Source organism: Protopterus annectens, chromosome 3.part0 (assembly GCF_019279795.1).
Source record: "Protopterus annectens isolate FY-2018-M chromosome 3.part0, PAN1.0, whole genome shotgun sequence".
Classification (NCBI taxonomy): Eukaryota; Metazoa; Chordata; order Ceratodontiformes; family Protopteridae; genus Protopterus; species Protopterus annectens.
Window position 1 is genome coordinate 680,778,665 of NC_056731.1, and position 19,048 is coordinate 680,797,712.

The window sequence follows — 19,048 nt, forward strand, 5'->3', positions numbered from 1 at the left end:
AACTCCCAGGCATTCCAGTGTGCTCAGAATCAAGTGCAGCAGGTAACTCGGTGATGTGCAAATGATTATTGGCTCCAACTTTGCTTCAAGATTCAGCAGGCTAGACACAATGGGAACATGAGATGAATGCAAGATGAGATCAAGCAAGCCATCAATCCATCACAAAAAAAAACTACCCCACTTAAGTCTGCCACAGGTGAGGTCTTATAGGACAGAACCAAGCAGATGGAATGATAGGTGGAATGCTACTCACAGCTGTATGCTAGAGAGACTATAGTTACAGAGAGAGCCCTGAATGCCATCGAGCTTCTGCCAGCTATGACTGAACTCAATGCTGAGCCCACCTTGGAGGAACTCAATGGTGCACTAAAAACAATCTCTTCTAGAAAAGCTCCAAGGAGAGATTATATTCTCTCAGAAATCCTTGTATTTGCCAGTGGAACCCTAATCTCAGAGCTGCATGCAATACTTTGTCTGCATCAGTTCTTTGTCTAGCCTCCATCTGCTTCTTATGTTCTGGTCTGGGAGCTGGCTTAACTGCAGTCTTGCCCTCTGCCTTATTGGCCATATTCTGGTCACTAAACATATTTGCAGCTCATCCTCTATCATGCCTTGCAACAGTCCCTTCCACAGAACTGCATCTACAATGATATGCATTTTTTGTGCATCTTCAACTACTGTATATCCCCTCCCCCATTTTTTGAGGCTTCTACTGTATATTTCAGACTAACAGATGACATCTCCTGCCAGTTGCAGTTGTCATAATTTATTTCCATTTGAATGGATGTGCAATGTTATAGAATTTGGTGTAGGACTGCTGATATCTCTAGGTTAATAGACTATTTCACATTAGCATGTATGGCTACTTTCCACATGTTTTGGAATCCCTAACACTATTCATTTGGTGTGATTCTTGATTGCAGTGCTCCACTATGTACAACATTGTTTTGGAATCCGTCTCTATTTGTTCTAATATTACATCTATGTCTATAATATTCTAAGTCAAGCTCAATTTTAAAATCTCACTTACATTTGAATAGTTTAAACAAGACTTATATGTTTTACTTAGCTGGAACTTACATTCTTATAATAGTTGATGGTGCAACTGGATAATGGCTTCCCTTGTCATCATTGCAAACCCAGGACCACTTGGTCTGCCTGCTTCAGTCTGCAAATGTGTGGATTCACCAATAATCTCTGCCATATGGAGTTTTGACACCCCTGACTGCAGTTTCACTGAAGAAAAAGTACATTACCCTGACATCTCTGGTTACACTTTCACTGAAAAAATGCATTTTCCAACAGCCAAGTAACTGGCTGAATGACCACTGATTTGGAGGTAGGTACATACAATATAGTAAGCATTTTGGCAATGTACAGTGCAAGCCATGCAAATCCGTAACCTCAGATTTAACGCTGAGGATCTATGATATAGTTAGAACCTAAGTTTAAAAATAATGTTTCATCGTTTATAATCAACTCATACACAGCTGAGCCTGAAGCATAGAAATGTTATTTGTTAAGTATCTTTGTATGTTAAACCTCCCTTTCAGTGATTTAAAAGGGGAAGGGTAGCCGAATGTGATCCCTCACGTCTTCACCCTTACAAAATATTTCTGTAGCTGCTGCCTTACTGAAGTAAAACATTTTCAGAGATCCTTCCATTTATGATGATTTTTTTCCTGTGTGTGCATGTATGTGTATGTCTGCATTGTTATTTTTAGATGTAAAATTATTGTGTAAGCAGCAGCTTAGCTGCAGATGGATGTTTTGTTCAGTAACATTTTTTCTGTCACTGTTGACAACTTTTCAGTGATTCCATGCGTATATGCTTATTTGATGAGATGCACTTTAAAATTAATAGATTTATTATGTGAGATGAGTGTTTTTTAATATGTCATTTTCACGACTTAATCTGTTTTAAGTTTACTATTTGACATTACATTTAATCCAGGAATCATTTAGCAGAATCACCGAGGATGCTTATTTGCACTGGCGGCTTGCTGTGTATTTTGTCAGATACAGAACATCTGGGTGAAGTAGAAATCAAAGTGTCTTGTTTTGGCAGAGCTGAAACATGTAATGAATACTGAATACAGTGTTCACTAAAATGAATAACATAAAGAAAAAAAATCGGATAGCATTTTGGGTGGAGCAGACCCTCTCATGCTCTATATGTAAGGATAGCATTATTATACCCCCACTTAACATTTGTGACTAACTCCAAAATCACTCCAGTTCAGAGAAAACATTTGTGGTTGCAAGGCTGTCAGAGATAATAAGCTGTTTCATCCAAAAAAATAACAATTTTCAGTTGGTAGTGTACATTTGGATGCAATTCAGTGAGTTATTCATTAAACTATCTAATCGTTGTTAGTTTTTTGACTGCTTTGTTATGTCATGTATGGTTTGTGTATATAGAGACCAACTGCTGCAAACTGCATTCTTTAATGACCCTAATTAGTGGGTTTGCACTTCAGCAATGATGTTGAGTAACATGTCAGAGTTTGACTAGCACCAGGCCCTAACAGGTTAGTATCTTTACTGTAGTCTTGAATGACATTCACTAAATAAAAAATGCAATTTGTACATGCACAACATTCTATTTTTTACTCTTTCTATCTCACTCTATTAATTTCTGCAAAATAGTTATACTTTTTGTTTACTAAAGTTTATAAAATTTGACTTTCTTATAAAATTACTCAGTCACTAATGTGCGTCACATTTGAGATTGTTACTATTTGCAAAAATTAAATAATTAATCTATCTGTTTATCCATTGCAGTTACTTACAAGTTATATGTTACAGTTTATGGGCTTGCTTGCTTGTATAGGGATTAGGATTTTAGTATAGATTTACAGTGTATTCAAATGACACTTTTTGTGTATTTATTGTTGTAACTGGCTTGAATCACTTAAGTTGGTACAGGAATCACTGCTTGTGTTAATTGCCCAATGTAGGTTGGCCAATTAGCTTGATCATGAGAAATTGTGAATCAGAGACAGGTATAGCTGCAGTGAGAAACACCCTATTACCATATCTCTGAATCAAACACTGAGCTCTTAAATCTGACCAATCTAGTGTTCTCCCTAGCATGTATAATGATAGCAAAGGCGCCTGGCCCTATACTGCTATACTCAAACACACAGGAGCCCATACACACACAGTGCAGATTCATACAACCTCATCCATGTCCCTACATAAATCTACACACATTGCCCACACTAAAAACTGCCAAGCCACATGTCTTCACTGAACTTACCTGCACTGCAAATACTCCTATAACAGTGAATTGATTGTCTCGTGACACTGTTTACTTTTTCCTCTTGACCAAGCAAATTGGGAGCTGTACACATTTCTAGGGATGAACATATAGCAAAATAGAAATAGCCAATCCCCTAGACTGTTGGATATGAATTTGGCTTCACCTGCAAGCCTGCTATCTGTACTGAAGCTCACCAAGGTGAAAATCTCAGCATCATAAGTCTTTGAGTCACAAAGGCTTTGTATGATATGGAAGCCTTCTAAGCAAAGGCTTCCACAATGACCTGAGCCTTTCTGAATACTGCAACATGTTTCTAACCATCATTAATATTCCTAACATGTTCCTGAGTGATATGTCATTGGAACAAGGATAGTTTCTGCAGTCCTGAGAACTTGTTCAACTAATATACAGAGGTGATCAATAAGAAAAGCTGTTGACGTATTCAATGAATGTTGCTTAATCATAACTGTGTTCCTCAGATGATCATTGTGGACTTGAAATGCATCCTCAGACATAAAACATTTGAAGATGTGTCACCTAAAAGCTTTGAATTCACAAAAAAGAGTTATCAGTACTCTGGTCTCCATGGTAAACATTAGTTTGATTATTCTCTTTCAAGTTACATGGTGTTACAGGAATCCAATAAGCTCTATAGTCTGCGGAAGTTATTTGCTATTATTAATATTTTACTTGTATTATTTAGCTTTAGCAAATGGCTGTTCAAAAAACTATATGATGCTTTTCTGGAACATAATGAAGTAAGAATGTTTGCCAAGAAAATATGTTTTGTTGATTTTTGAGCACCTTTCTGTTAAAAAGACATTGGGCCGGATTCACGAAGGCTTACACGGAGTCTAAGAGTAGTGTAAGACTCCATGTAGCCTTCGCGATCCAGGAACAGCCCAAAGTCCGTGTAAGAGTCAGTCTAAAACGGCTCTTACACGGAGTGGGCGTGGCTAAGCTAATCAGCCCACTTGCAGCCGAATAGCATGCAAATGAGGCTGATTAGCGATCCAGGAAGCCAAGAACAGCCCGTGTAAGAGCCGTGTTAGCTGCAGAAATGTACTCAGTTGACAACTGAGTACGCTTTCTGCAACACGCAATGGAGCCATGTCAGCTCCAAATAAAGGGTGCATATGTTATAGGCAGCATGCCAATGGCCAAATATGTGGCCATTGGCAATGCAACCCCATGCAAAAATATTAAAAATATAATTTTTTTCGGCAATTGCCGATGAAACCAGCGCAGCCCCACGCAAACGGGCTGCGCTGCATAAAACATGAAAACGAAGGTTTTAAACCTACAAATGTAGGTTTTATGCAATACATGGAATGTCAATGGAGGGACCAGAATAGAAAAACCAACATGGCCACCGTGTAGTGGTTGCCAAGGGGGGAAGCCAAGTCTAAGAGATGTAACTAAGCATTAGTAGGCAATCTGATGCAAATGAGGGTAAGGATACTGAATTCCACTGTCACATAGCAAATGAGCACATTCTGAGTAGTGTAAGAGTTACAGAAGGGGGAGGAACAGAGTAGGAGATAGGTGACATCACAGGGGGGAATAGTAGAAAGGGATGGAGTTCATTGGAAGGTAGAGTTATATGACAGATGTCAGTGAGATATCAAGGAAGGAGGTGTGCCACTCAGTAAACATGAGAAAGTCAAGAAATGGAAGGTGTACACTGTTGCCTACACCAAAGTTTCTTGCTGGACGTATACAAGATGTGTGCGCCATGAAGCGCGAGTAAGGCGGTGTGCGCCCGTGTAAGACAGTGTGCGCGTGTGTAAGGCAGACTAAGCATGTGGGAACGTGTTGGGAGATGTTTAACACTGTTTGCGCGGGCGTGCACGCGTTTAAAACTGAATAAGCAGATTTAAAACTGTGTAAGTATGTGTGCGCGCGTGTAAGCCACTGTGAGCATGTTTCTGCTGGTGTGCACACGGCTCCACCCTGAGGAAACAGAGAGGAAAAAGGAAGCAACAGATGTACTAGGAAGTTAGCAGGGAATACTGCTGGAGCTAGCAGGTGAAAACAATTAGATGCAGGCAATTACACAGGCAGAATACTAGGCCAGCCCAGCACTTAAAACTCTGCAAACAGCAGTGCAGAATGTTTCTCTCAAGAGACACTGCAAGACAGGAGTTAAGTTATCAGAAGTGAAAACTGAAAAAGCTGAACTCAGAGCAGAAATGTTAGGGGCTGCCATAGCTGTCATAATGAGACATAGGCGACTTGCTGAGGGTGGTGACAATGCAGATGGTGCCAGACAACCCGCAGTGAGGAGACGGAGAAGAGTGTACAGGCCCAGGGTCACCTACCACGGGTTACATGAGCTGGAGATAGTAGAGCGCTATAGAGTGGACAGAGACCTCCTGCAGCAAATAGTGGAGCTGTGCAGGCCACGCCTCACACACAGAACCAACAGAGGGGAACCCATCCCAGTGGAAACCAAGGTATGTGTTGGCCTAAGAATACTAGCAACAGGTACCTTCCAGAGACCAACTGGCGATATGATGGGGATATCACAGGCATCAGCTTCCAGGGTACTGCACCAGTTCCTGGATGCCATGTCAGCACATGTCGGTGATCATGTATACTTCCCCAATGCCCGTGAGGTATTGGCCAGCAACATGCGTCTCTTCCAGCAAATAGCGGAATACCCTGAGGTACTGGGTGCTATAGACTGCACGCACATACGCATCAAAGCACCAGCAGGAGAGCGGGTAGGGCCTACATAAACCGCAAGGGCTTCCCTCCATCAACTGCCAGGTCGTGTGTGATGCCCAGGGCATAATAATGAATGTGTGTGCTGGCTGTCCTGGGGCTACCACGATTCCCACATCTGGCATTTGACGAGCTGTACCAGACATTTGCCAATGGGGACATCCCGCACGGACACCTAGTGGGGATGCAGGATATGCACTGGAGCCGTGGCTGATGACACCCATCAGAAACGCCACACACCTGAACAGGAACGCTTATAATGAGGCACACGCACAAACACGTAATGTAATAGAGCGTGTGTTTGGGCTGCTCAAGTCACGGTTCCGTGTCTGGACACATCTGGTGGAGCCTTGCAGTACACACCAACTACATGTACCCAAATTGTCATGGTATGTGCTATGCTACATAATATGATCTTGCGAAAACAGCTGCAGCAGGACCAGCATAGGGCTGGGCCAAACAGCCCCACCATCGCCAAGGCCACCACAGGCACAGCGTGACTCGGAGGAGGAACAACCTGAGCCTGCCCCAGTAGGCAGAAGGAGGCATGCCCAGTATGCCCTGGCCTTGGCAAAGAGGCAACGGATAGCACATACATTGGCTCAGTAGGAACCTTGGGAATGATACCCCTCTGACTCACTCATATAGTAACAGGGATGCCTAACGTGACACAACCTGCTCACAAACATGTACAGGGAAGTGTAATATGTGCATCCGACAGAGGCAGCCCTGCAGCACCACCTGAGGCATGAATGCTATGTGTTAAGTAATGTAACACCAAGTACCATATGCACACCTGAGGACCCCGACTAACATCCTACCCTCAACAAGCAGCATGCCACAACAGGACAATGAGATGATGAAGTGCAACAATTGCTGAAGTAATGCAGTTAGGCAAAGGGGACCCACTGTGTGCCAGTCTGGGATGACATGATGAGCATGACATGATGCACCACCTGCTAGGACTGGCGTGCACCTATCAGTGCAGGCCGTATGGATACTGGCAAAGGCTGTTGTCACGCACAGTGTGCCCTGAATAGGTAAGGCTCAAAACACAAACCTATCTCCATAGGTACCAGAAGGGATAAGAATAAGATAAGGGATAAGTTCAAACAGCAAGATGCATGCAGTCTAAGCCCACCCAGTATGGAGAATGTTGATAACTGTGCTGTAACAGAAATCTGAGTCAAGGCTCACAACAGCACCCTAACACTACCAGGTTACACCTCATACTGTGCTGTACATCCTCAAAACTTGGAACAAGCTACAAAAGGAGGGTGACCAGCAAGAATTGTCAAGGATAACCACACCCCCATGTTGGTACCACCACAAAAGCAGCATGGACTAGCCATGCTCAAGTAACAGTGGCTAAAACTGCCCCCCAGTGTATAGCCTGCTACAGAGTACTGGCCCAACACCAGGAACTGCATCCGCCCATGCTGGAATACATGAATATATCAAGTCCTCCAAACCACATTATATTGGGTGACTGCAAATACCCAGACACATAGACTGGGAGCATTATACCAGCTGCAACAGTGTAGGACAAAAGTTCATCGAATCCACAAACCAAAAGGCCCAGGAACAACGCATCACCCCCACAAGAGGGCAAGCATACCGGATGTGATAATCAGCAACATGGGTACGGGATGTCAAGATGAGAAGTGTATTGCTCACTGGTAAAACCAGACCATATAGTAATCACACTGGATATACAAATCCTGACCACAGTCCCTGTCCGAAAATCACAGTGGAAAACATGTGCTAAGCATTATTTGCACACCTCCAAACTGATGTGGAATCCATGAAAGGTCCCGTGCAGGTGCAAAATATGGGCCACGCCTCAGAACCTGTAAGACAGCCATTCCATGAACACTGCCAGGAATGCTTGGATTATGCAGTCCCAAATTAAAACAAGACACAGTGCCTAAATCTGGCATGGTGGACACCAGCCATAACCAAAACATGCAAGAGAATGAGGAAGCTACTACATGATAGAGCAAGCATGAACAATGACGTAACTACTGATCAGTAGTATGGCAATATAATCTGTCCACACATGCAATCCAGTAAGGCCAGGCACAACAAGTGGAATCTGTGAATCCTGAAGCAATGTTACACCTGCCCCAAGTACACAGACAACCACAAACTCCACCCAAGAAATACAAATATATGTGAGAGATGCAACCATCCATCCAAACCGGAGGCAGAGCTCCCCCAACTCAGTACACCCAAAACAAGTGAGTAGGAGAAGGTAACCACACACACCACAAACACATACCCACATAGACCTATCACAACTGCAAACCAAACACATAAACACAGAAATACATTCCGGAGGCAGAAATCACACACACAGCACACCAACAGAGGCCACTAAAGCAGACACCCAATGAAACAGCCTCCAAACATAGCACATGCAACACATAGCACACAAAGCTGGTGTGCCAAACAGTCACAGGCCAGAAGGAGAAACAACATGCCCGATACAGTTGTAATAGGTGACTCCATAGTCAGACACACTGCTGTCCCGCACAGCAGACTGAACAAAGGAAAGGGTACAGTAGGCTGCCTGTAGGCCGCCACAATATGCCACATAACAGAAATATGTAGGTCACTCCAAAGCAAATAGAAATATGATGCAGTCATAGTCCATGCTGCTGTGAATGACCTGAGATGTACTGCCCTAGACTACATGTAAAGAGACACAGATGAGCTATCCGATTATGTAGTCCAAGCCGGTATGACACTCACCGTTTGCAGCAACCTACCCTTACCAAGAATAATGCCACAGTACAAACATGGAATGATCAGTCATAGCAAGTAGCACACTTACTGGTGTCATTCCAAGGGGATCCAATGTCTGTCTGCTTGGGATGTCATGCTTGACAAGCCATGCAGCTGCCCTTAGGATGGCCTGCACCTGTTACCCCTGGGCGTCTGAATAGTGGATAAGGCCTTTGCCACCTCCATGCAGCCTTTTGTAGGCAAGGCTGAAAAGACTGCCCCACCACCCGAGAAAACATAAGTGGGAAGAAACATAAGGAAAATGCTGACCAATGCCAGATGTGTACACCCCAATATGCATGCTCCCGAGGCCATCCCCAGAATAGAGAACATCGATGTCTGTGCAGTGACAGAAACCTGCTGCAAGGCTCCTGACAGCACACCAGCACTACCAGGTTATACCACGTACCATGTGTCATGGCCCCAAAACCTGGAACACTACATAAAAGGAGGTGAGTATCCATAGGCAGCACAGACACCCATACGTCCAGGTAACTGACAATGCACAAGGCAGTGGAGTTCACCCATGTGCAACTAACTGTAGGCAAGATTGCTGTGCAGTCTGTAGCATGCTACAGACTGCACTCTCACACACAATAACCCCCCGCCAACCGTCCTGAAGACACTGGACAGTATGAATGTCCCACCAAATACCAAACAAGGTACCACGAAATACCACATAGGTGGTAAACCATTATGTATGGAAGGAGTAACCAGGGACCTAGGGACACAAGTGAACAGTAACCTGTTATGTGACACCCACATTGCCAATGTGGCTAGGAAGACTGTCTACATGTGACACCGTATCAGGAAAGGAGTCACATCTATGGCAACAGAGGTCACTGTGCCCCTATACTTTATCCCAATCACACCCATAATCCAGTACAATGCCTCATATGGGATCTACCTTACCTGACACCTGCAGCAGTTAGAAAGACCGCAAAGGTACCTCACCAAGAGGATAAAGTGTCACACATATATGTCATATGCTGCCTGGCTGTAGACACCCCAGCTGACTCCAGTCACAGACTGCCCACACAGAGGCATTGCATGCCTGTTGTAGGAGGCCATGCCCAACACAGGAGTAATGGACATGCTCCACCCCAGACAACACATATCCATTGCAGCTGCGAGAGTGAGAGATGTCAACCTCAACAAATAATGAAATAGGATGTGCCGGTGGGACAGATACATAATCCAGAGGCTCCCCACACCCTGGACCAGAATCCCACTCCATGTTAGGCAGAGCCCCTCACTGACACTGTTCAACAGGAATCTTGCCAAGTGGATGGATGATTGTAGAGTTACAGTGGGGGTCTTCACTGTGTCATGTCCAGACAGAGGCACAGCAAAGCAAATAATACATGGCCATAATATCCACATAGCAAGGGGTCTCAAAAGCCACCCACACTCTGGCTAGGCTAACAAATGCCCAGGGTGGATAGCCTAGTATGAACCTATGAACCTATGTAGATACAAATTGTACAGGACACGAAGGATAATCCCAAGGCTTACACAACTGATGGTAGGAGCCATGTTCAGAATTCACAGATATGCCGTGAATCACACAAATACCACAAACACACACACATATTGCCAACATACATCCCGACAGGTGCAGTGCAAACCCCCCCACCCCCACGAATGCAGAATATCTATCCCAGCAGACTGCTGGCCCCCTGACATAGCAGATGCTGAGGTAACAGACAACATCTCCAAAGCAAAACACACAGCAGCAATGGTATGAGATGGTGACCTGGGCTTAGTGCAACATGGAGTCTAAGATGAATGGAATGCCAAACCACACTACTGCTCAATGTCAGCCGCATTCACAGAATATGTACCCAAAGAGCAGTGTACAACAACAGTGGTCCTTCTCAACAAAGGTGTTGCCTGAATGGATACTGAACAGTACAACCCCAGAATCCTGAGAAGCCCAGATTGCACAGCTATGGAAAGGATCAGCATGTACCACAGACATAAGGATGTTGAGGACCTACTGACACCGGACCCAACCCAGTGTGGCCTTCTCAAGTGCAGATCCTGCCCCTAACCATGTTTGACTCAACTGAAACAGTCATTAAGGTCATTGATGAGGGCAATGTGCTCCACACAGTGTATCTGGACCTTGCAAAGGCTTCTATACAATACCCTACATGTTCAGTATAGATAGGCTCACCAGCGTAAATATAAACCCACATGTCAGTAGAGGGGTTGCAAACCAGACCAAGGACAGAACAGACATGGTCAGACATGCTTCAGCCATGTCAGACTACAAACCAGATATAACTGGCATCCCACAAGGCTTTGTCCTGGTATCTCCCTCGCCTGGTATATATGTCCCATAGGTACAGGCAAACATGGAAGGACTGTGTCCTAACATGTTTGCAGAGGACTACAAACCGCCACCACATATGATCCACCAGCTGACACATGCATCCCACAAAAGGGCCACATAGAAACAGACAACTGGTGCCATAGCTATGTCAGCAAGCTAAGTGCAGAAACGTGTATAGTCAACCCCCGTGGATATACAGTAAGTGCCCACCAATCACCCCATAGGTGTTAACCCATTATGTAGTTAACATGTAATGAGAGACCTGGGGACACAGGGTGATAGATATCCTGCATTGGACAAACATGTGCTGTAGTGTTTACAGAAACATACCATATACCCACCTAATCATGAAGGCTGTCAGATCTACATAAGGGAGGTCATTGTGGCTCTGCAGTCCTCCTGCATCAGTGGTACAATCGACTACAATAGCCCCTGTGGGATGTACCTCAGCAGACACCTCCATCAACTGTAAAGTCCCCAACAGTACCTCATCAGGAGTATCAAACAGCCTACACAGATGCCATGTGTTGCCTGTGTTGCTGGCATCAATAAACATGCTGCACATAGTACAATCTGAATGGCAGTCAGCTATGCACATGACAGACCTGAACCCCAGCACTGACTTACATAGGACAAGCTGTACTGTGTGATCCATAACACAGAAGCCACTCCCACCCATGAGTGAACCCTCAGCACAGGCTACCCATAGAGTCACTTATCAATCTTCCTCAATAGGAATCCTGATGGGTGGACGGGAGATGGTAGGTTTATCCTGGGTATCACTGTCATGTGACAGGTAGACAGAGGCACAGTATACTAACCATGACATATGTCATGGCAAACTCCTCTTACAATGTGTGTTGAAGGACAAACACACTCCCCAACTTGCATTAGACATGGACTAGGGCACATCGCTAGTGTTTGCAATTGTACACCTATGTTGTGGAATACACTAACAATGTTGGACAAGCCTGGTGTAAGTAGTTCATATCTGAACAGAATGCAACATGGTCAGATGTACACAACTGGCCCCAACCAGGCTGTTGTGCCCACTATCGAAATGTAAAGCAGTGATAGCAGTAAAGCCCAGGTTACTGTCCACCACAGCCAAAGTACTACCAGTACACTATACAGTACTACAGTGTTAGGTCAGTGTGAAAGGATGTTGACAACTGTATGCAAAGTATCCCATGCAAACACTGCAGGCACAGTATAATCCTGTTGTGTTCACACACAAAGCAGTTGTACAGTAACTACACAACATGACACACAACCCACAACCATAAACGGGTGATAGTTTGTGAAGTTCACACACATCCACAAATGTGGTGGGCTGCAGAGTCCAACATATGGAATGCTCACACTGGGCATGCTCACACACTTTGACAACATGCCATGGGAAGGCTGAACTGGGCATGCTCACACACTTAGTTTGTGAAGTCCACACACATCCACAAATGTGGTGGGCTGCAGAGTCCAACATATGGAATAATCACACTGGGCATGCTCACACACTTTGACAACATGCCATGGGAAGGCTGAACTGGGCATGCTCACACACTTAGTCCAAATCTTGGTTTAGCAGTTGGACACACATATCTGGTATTGTTATGTGTTATGCCAGGAACGAACCACATTACAGCAGTCTGCCCAGTGCACACAGTTAAATGACTACAGAGACATACGTGATATAGTGGATCCCTCCCATATGCAAACAGTTTCCACAGATGCAGAAGTTGTTCATACCAACAGGGAATGCTATGGCAATAAAGATATGCAAACAGTCTATCAGCAACAAATAATGTGCATTTGACAATTAAACATAATGGTGTAGAGGTCAACACTAGGCTGTTTGCCCTAGGGAATGACAGCTTAGCCATAGTGTCCTTGGTGTTTGCCTCCCCACAGGATGCACATTCCCCTTTCCAAACACAGATGATGTCAGCACCCTATAAGTACAACAGGAGAAATAAAACTTCCCAGTAATCCGAATAGCGCGCTGTGCTAATGCGTCCGTCTCAAGTGTCATTACATAGTTAGGTAGGGGTTTCAAATCCTGCAAGTGCTGTGTGTGTGAGGTTGGTGTGTGTGTAAGTCTGTGTGAGGGAAATGTCCCTTTTGGCAAATAGGAAAAGACACTACAGGATGCACATTCCCTTTCTAAACACCGATGATGTCAGCACCCTATAAGTACAGCAGGAGAAAGGAAACCTCCCAGTAATGCGAATAGCGTGCTCCGCTAATGCGTCTGTCTCAAGTGTCATAACATAGTTAGGTAGGGGTTTGAATCCTGTGAATGGCAAGTGTGTGTGTTTGTCTGAGAGGGGTTAGTGTGTGAGGGAAATGTCCCTTTTGGCAACTAGGTGAACAGACTACAGGATGCCCATCCCCTTTTCTAAACACCGATGATGTCAGCACCCTATAAGTACAGCAGGAGAAAGAAAACCTCCCAGTAATCCGAATAGCGCGCTCTGCTAATGCGTCCATCTCAAGTGTCATAACATAGTTAGGTAGGGGTTTGAATCCTGTCAATGGCAAGTGTGTGTGTTTGTCTGAGAGGGGTTAGTGTGTGAGGGAAATGTCCCTTTTGGCAACTAGGTGAACAGACTACAGGATGCCCATCCCCTTTTCTCAACACCGATGATGTCAGCACCCTATAAGTACAGCAGGAGAAAGGAAACCTCCCAGTAATGCGAATAGCGCGGTCTGCTAATGCGTCTGTCTCAAGTGTCATAACATAGTTAGGTAGGGGTTTGAATCTTGTGAATGGCAAGTGTGTGTGTTCCTCTGAAAGGGGTTAGTGTGTGAAAGAAATGTCTCTTTTGGCAACTAGGTGAACAGACTACAGGATGCCCATCCCCTTTTCTAAACACCGATGATGTCAGCACCCTATAAGTACAGCAGAAGAAAGGAAACCTCCCAGTAATCCGATTAGCGCGCTCTGCTAATGCATCCATCTCAAGTATCATAACATAGTTAGATAGGGATTTGAATCCGGTGAATGGCAAGTGTGTGTGTTTGTCTGAGAGGGGTTAGTGTGTGAGGGAAATGTCCCTTTTGGCATCTAGGTGAACAGACTACAGGATGCCCATCCCCTTTTCTAAACACCGATGATGTCAGCACCCTATAAGTACAGCAGGAGAAAGGAAACCTCCCAGTAATCCGAATAGCGCGCTCTGCTAATGCGTCCGTTACAAGTGTCATAACATAGTTAGATAGGGGTTTAAATCCTGTGAATGGCAAGTGTGTGTGTTTGTCGTAGAGGGGTAAGTGCGTGAGGGAAGTGTCCCTTTTGGCAAATAGGATAAGACACTACAGGATGGCCATTCCCTTTTCTAAACACTGATGATGTCAGCACTCTATAAGTATAGCAGGGGAAGAGAAAACCCCCAGTAATGCAAATAGCGTGCTCTGCTAATGTGCCCGTCTCACGTGTCATAACAGTCAGATAGGGGTTTGAATCCTGCAATTGGCAACTGTGTGTTTTTGGCTGAGGGGGGTTAGTGTGTGTGAGGACAATGTCCCTTTTGGCAACTAGGTGAACAGACTACAGGATGCACATTCCCCTTCTACACACTGTTCAGCAGACGGCCATGGCTCTGGCACAAGTTGTCTGTTGCTATGATGCCTTTTGGAAGATGCTTGTGTCAGCTGGGGAGTCGATTATGGTGTCCAGTTTGCAGTCATCTGCATATTTGGACAGCCACAGTTCATCCGTGTTGGCCTGTACTTCCAATAAATATGTACCAAACAAGAGGGTCCCAGGACTGAGCCTTCTGGGACACAACCTGTAACTGTTATGGGGTCTGGCATGGCTCCAGCAATGCTAACCATGTGGGTTCTGTTCCTGAGCCACTGTGCAATCCATCTAGTGACATAGGGGCTTATATTTAAGCTGCTGAGCTTCCCTAGAATGCCCAAGTGGGGTATTGTTGCAAAGGCGTTTGCAAGGTCCAGGTAGGCTGTGTGAACCACCTTCCCCTCGGCAATGGCCTTGGTGACTGTAGCAAAGAAATCAACCGGGTTACACCCGGTAGTGCTGGTGTGCTCTCAGTAGCCCTGAACCAGGCATCTGTTACTGCACAGATATCGATGTTTCCCATGCCAAGGAGTGTTTTGGGTGCATGCATCTGGAGGTGTAGACATCTGGCGTTGGGTAGCATTGCTCTTAGTGTCCTATCCCTTGTGGTACCTATGAAGGTGGGTCTGTCATGTGGGCCCTGCCTAACATAGGCACTATGGGGGTAGCAAGAGGATTTTCCAATACCTGATAGGCCAGGGGTGACAGGTGCAGGCTGTCCCTGGCAAAGCAGGTAGTTCAACAGGAGATGAATGTGTGAAGGTGTAGTGCCTGTGACTACTTAGCAGTAGCATATATGACTGCTCACGTGGACACATGCCAGGCAGGTCATATGCACTGTGTCACAGGCAATGTACATGTGAACAGGTCAAACAGTGGCAACCTGTCAAGTGGGACATGGCCATACATATAGTAGGCTATGCAGATGGCACTAGGGGTCCACAGAAGCTCTATAACCATGCATTGCAGGTGTGATCGGTATGCAAGGGTAATTGCAAGCAAACATGCATGCAAAACAGATACAGTGAACAGGGCTACATGTAGTCCATTGTACAACATACAAGCTGCACCAGTTCCATAAGGTAACACTACAAATATGCAGGCGCTATGCACATGTACATGGAAATACACTGGTCAGATGTCTAGGGTCCAGTCGCAGTGCACACAAGTGTACGGAACATGCATGTACTGTCAGGATGTACAATAACTGGATTGAAACCCATGTGGCCATACCTGCAGTAATACACATGCCAATTAACAGACACCGAGCCTTCAGTCAGTGGTGCCATACCTAGTATGATGTATGCACCCTGGCCTGCCACCACAGTATCCCTGACATATATGGGGACTCTCCCCCCTGTGACAGTCAGTTATGTGTGTTGGTGCTGTCTAGCATGGTATGTGGTGTGTGCATGCAGTGCTAGTGTGCTCCTGTGTGTCCTGTACCAGTTGTGCAGTTCTGCACACATATCAACGTCCCCACACATCTGCATTGCAGAGTCTAGTGTGGGCAACATGCCACTTGCAATTCACATGTCCATCATTGTGGATTACTACATTCATTACCCATCCCCTGTGCTACCTATGTATGTCGCCTGCCGTTGACATCATTACCACCAGTATGCCAACATGTGCAGATGATACACTATGGTACTTACCATGGGTGTAGACAACAGGACATGACAATCACACAAATACTGCTTCAGGCATGCTGTGATATACCCACAATTAATTCAGCACACAGTACAGTACTGTTAACAACATGATACTATTACTACACATCTATGTGGTCACCCTGTGCATCAGCAACATGTTAACCTGTACCTGCACAGTTGTTACAGAATGCAGGAGGTGGCACAGTTTCATCATATGCACAGGGTGTGAACTTGGTATGCCTGGGTCAGCCACCCATACCACCAATTGACATGTATGTGCATGTGTGTTGGTGAGGGACAGCAGTAGAAGGTGGGGCAGTGTTGATGCAGTGTGTGCGTGTATGCGGTAGCCCTAGGTGTTGTTATTTTGCATGTGTGTATGGATGCACACAGTTCCACCTCATGGCTGCCATATACTGGTGTTGGTGGACAGCCACAGACTGTACCTGCCAGGTCATACAGATCAGTGTCTCTGGCCACGGACACGGTACCTGTGCCTTGCAGGGGTGCTACGGACCGTATCCGGTACCAACCCAGACTGGGTACTGTCATCAGAAGCAGGTGTTCGTTGACTGGACACAGAGCCCTGTCGGGCCTGGCCAGAGCCACGTGCACGTGGTCTCCTGGGGCGGTCTGATGACAGCACAGACCCAGCATTGCTGGGGCTGCTGCTGGCACTACGGGGGCGGCCGCGGCCCTGTTGTCGTCCACACCGACTGCCAGCTGCTGCTGTTGCTGGCATACAGCCACGTCGACGACGCAATTGCCCACCATCACCCTGGCTCATGGACATGTAGTTGTGGAGCCGGTGTAATATGTCCCCACAACGTCTGTCTACGACGGTGAAATCACGGATGGTGGCCGCAATGTCACGCATACCGTCGGTCATGGCTGTGCGACATGCTGCCAGCTCCCTCAGACCCTGTCTGGTGTACCGTTCCATACGTGACTGTGCCTGCATGACAGTCCGAAACATAGCTGAGGTTGTAAGACCTCTGTGGGCACGTCTGCCAGGGGCAGTACGCCCATGGATGCTCCCACGAGAACCCCTGGACATCTGTCTGTGTGGTACCATCTCTGGGCCATGCCCATGGCTGCTGTGTGGGGAAGCATGTGCCGCAGATACCACATTACCCTGGTCAATGCCCACTGTATGCTGTCCATCACCTAGGGACAGTGGTGACAAGGGTGTATTGGCAGGAAAACTGTGCGCATGGATGGGGTCGACAGCTGTGTACTGTCAATTGGCTGACCAATGGCGGACCCTGGCATACCGTCCTGTGCCATTACACCAATGTCATCAGTAGCAGTACCCACGGCACCTGACTCAGGTTCCCTGCTAGATAACACCAGAGCAGCAACAGAACCTGTGGGAAGGAAACAGGAAACACAGTTTACAATGTCTACACACTACCAGCGATGCACACATGCACAGGTGCACACATGCACACATGCACAGGTGCACACATGCACACGTGCACACATGCACACATGCACACATGCACACATGCACAGGTGCACACGTGCACACATGCACACATGCACACATGCACACATGCACACATGCACAGGTGCACAGGTGCACACATGCACACATGCACACATGCACAGGTGCACACATGCACACATGCACACATGCACACATGCACAGGTGCACACATGCACACATGCACACATGCACACATGCACAGGTGCACACATGCACACACGCACACATGCACACATGCACACATGCACAGGTGCACACATGCACACATGCACACATGCACACATGCACACATGCACAGGTGCACACATGCACACATGCACACATGCACACATGCACACAGTTTCACACAATTGAACAGTACTCAGTATGCGTGATATTGACACACAGACACAGACACACCTACATGCATACAAGGGGCACCACTAAGTGTGCCAAAAGGTACTATTACTATCAACAACTTTACAGGTAATATAAATAGACACTCACCAGCATGGATAGGCTGCAATGCAGTGATACCGGAGGGTCCTGCAGACATGAGGAAACTAATGTTAGTGGGCACAACTGTGCCAATGTTACTGAGTATGATACAGGTCAGGAGTACGCCAGTCGCCTTTCAAAGGTCTGCAGCTAATATTGCGGATATCACGCTTGCACATTATATACTATGGTGGCAGCTACGAACAAAGGACACACCACACACATGCATTAACTACCAGTGTACACAACAGTCAACTACACATATGACATATTACCTGCACGTTCACTGTCCTGCTGCTGTGGGGCTCCAGCCTCCATCATGACGCATGTCAGCTGCTGTTGTTGTTGCAGGTGGACTGGAGCCACTACACTCAGGAGCAGTCCCTCCAGTCTGGTGAGTGGGGGATGTGTAGCCACCCCATCACCTGTGGCGACCTGTTGCCTGTGGATATCTGACGCACGCTGATGGACATGTCTAATCAAATCACTGCAGTGATGTCGTACCTGCTCATATGTCCTATTATGCATGCCTATATCATTTACCCGACGGACAAGGTCCTGCCACAGTGCAGCCCTCACCTGCTGATTCTGGCTGGTGCGGGCAAAGAGTGTTGCATAGTCCCACACCAGGCTCTGGTGTATCTCCTCATCCTCAGCCACGGAGTAGGTTGGATGTCTTGGGTGGGCCATGTACCTGGGAAAAAAGATAACATGGTATCAGCAATCTATG